This window comes from Falco punctatus, assembly GCF_963210335.1.
Source record: "Falco punctatus genome assembly, chromosome: 1".
In the NCBI taxonomy this organism is placed as follows: domain Eukaryota; kingdom Metazoa; phylum Chordata; class Aves; order Falconiformes; family Falconidae; genus Falco; species Falco punctatus.
In genome coordinates, this window is record NC_137580.1 from 22,921,436 (window position 1) to 22,923,381 (window position 1,946).

A 1,946-nucleotide genomic window follows, 5' to 3' on the forward strand; every position below is an offset into this window, starting at 1 on the left:
GGAGAAAACTGATGTTTAATTGTAAAGACTTAACCTATATAAATCTGGAAAGGAACAGAAGCTACATGTTTAAGTCAGGAATTATTACTGAAAGAGCAAAACTCCAAAGCTTATTGCAATTCTGCTCAACTGTCCACAAAACATAAAAAGTCTGAATAATTTATTATATGCATAATTTATGCATGGATGAATTTTTGACGTAAATTAATTTCATTACCTAACCCAGGGTAGCCTGTTGGGGTTTTTTTCCCCTTCACATCACAGAAATTGAAAAAAAAAAAATAGAATCTCTTGCCTGGAAGGCAAGATGCCTAGAAGACCTTTCATTGATCAATTCTTTTCATAGCTAGGTATCTCTGTTCTCTCTATTGCGTCACCAAATAGCTTACCCACGTAGCATAACAGGTAAGTCAAAGTCTAAATAATAAATAATAGTAACAATAGCAACAATAAATAATAATTCCTGCAACTGGACTAAACAGCTGAATACTGCTGGCACCGACACAGGAGCGCCTGTCACACAGGTTTGTTCCCAGCCTTCCCCCCACAGTTCCCCTGCAGTCCCATGGCAGCAATTTCCAAGAACCATTAGCAAGTTCTTCCCCTCCACACCCAGAAGTTTTTGTCTCTTATCTCACACTTTTCCCCTCTGTACTTCTGCTATCTTTAGTCTGATCACTGCTATCCCCTCTCCACTGCTTTGTGATAATCCTCTCACTCCCCACCTAAGAGGCATGCCGGAGGGATGCTGGGAGGTCAGATGCTAATGCAAGTCTTGTGGGTGTCAAGCATGAAGACTTCACTGGTGGTACTTGAGCCTACGGACTGTACAAGTAAATATTTCCCACTGCAGCTGCATTGGGCTACATCACAAGTAGCAGCACATAAATGGTGCTCCCTAAACATTCCTTCACTCTTACTGTGCTGCTTCCCTACACTATTCTTATCTCAGATAGCTTGAGTAGAGTTAATATGCTTTGGTATAATATCTTGAATATTTTTTCCCTTTTTTTCCCCTCCTTTGCCTTCTGTTCTCGCTGACTGCAAGGCCACTGTGGGTATTAGACCCGTGCTACTTTCAATAATTCAGTAGAAATAACACACATTGTATTGTTCGATAGCAAAAACACAGCAGTGTCACCGACCTTTCCTCTATTATAACATGTATCATTAAACTACCTACACTGCTCCAGTAATTTGATAGCATAGAATTTAGAAATGTTAACCTGTCTTGCCAGCAAAATCTGTAGCTGCAAAAATGCCTAGTGTCATTGACAGTTTCCTTCAAGAGACTCCGATGGTATTTTAGGAATGTACTTCAGTTTCAAAATAACTTGCTCATCCTATTTGTAAGCAAGTTTCACACTTAAAAACCAATGTATTAGTGTCTTATTTGCCCTGCAATAGAATTCAGTAAAACAGTATCACAAATAAAGCTCTTCATTAATGTAAAGTCACATTTAACAGTAGTCTTAGTCATACATAAACTGCACCTTCTGTATCATTCCAATTTTATGTTTAGTTTTTAGGTTTTTAAATATTGCCAGTCTACAAAGAAACACTTTAAAGCACATTAAGGTCACCATCTTAACTTGTGAATTAGACAACTTTTAACATGCATCTGTAAGTGAGAATTATTTCTGCAGCTAGAGTTACCAGATACAACAAAGGCTTTGTTATTTCTTCCCCTGAGGATTCTTCTAAAAAAAAAGTAGCTAAATTCAGTTTTGTGTGCACTTCATGAATGTAATTTTCTTCCAGACTTCTCAGATTTTCTGACAGTCCTAGCCACTTTAAAATAGATGGAAGATTATATAGTCATTCTACTGTACTTTTAAAGTCTAATGGACTGAACAGAGGCCTAGAGAGGTTTACTTAGCACAAACCAGTTTTACTACTTACAGTGTCATAAAGCAGACCAAAGAATTAGAGATGCACAACAGAAA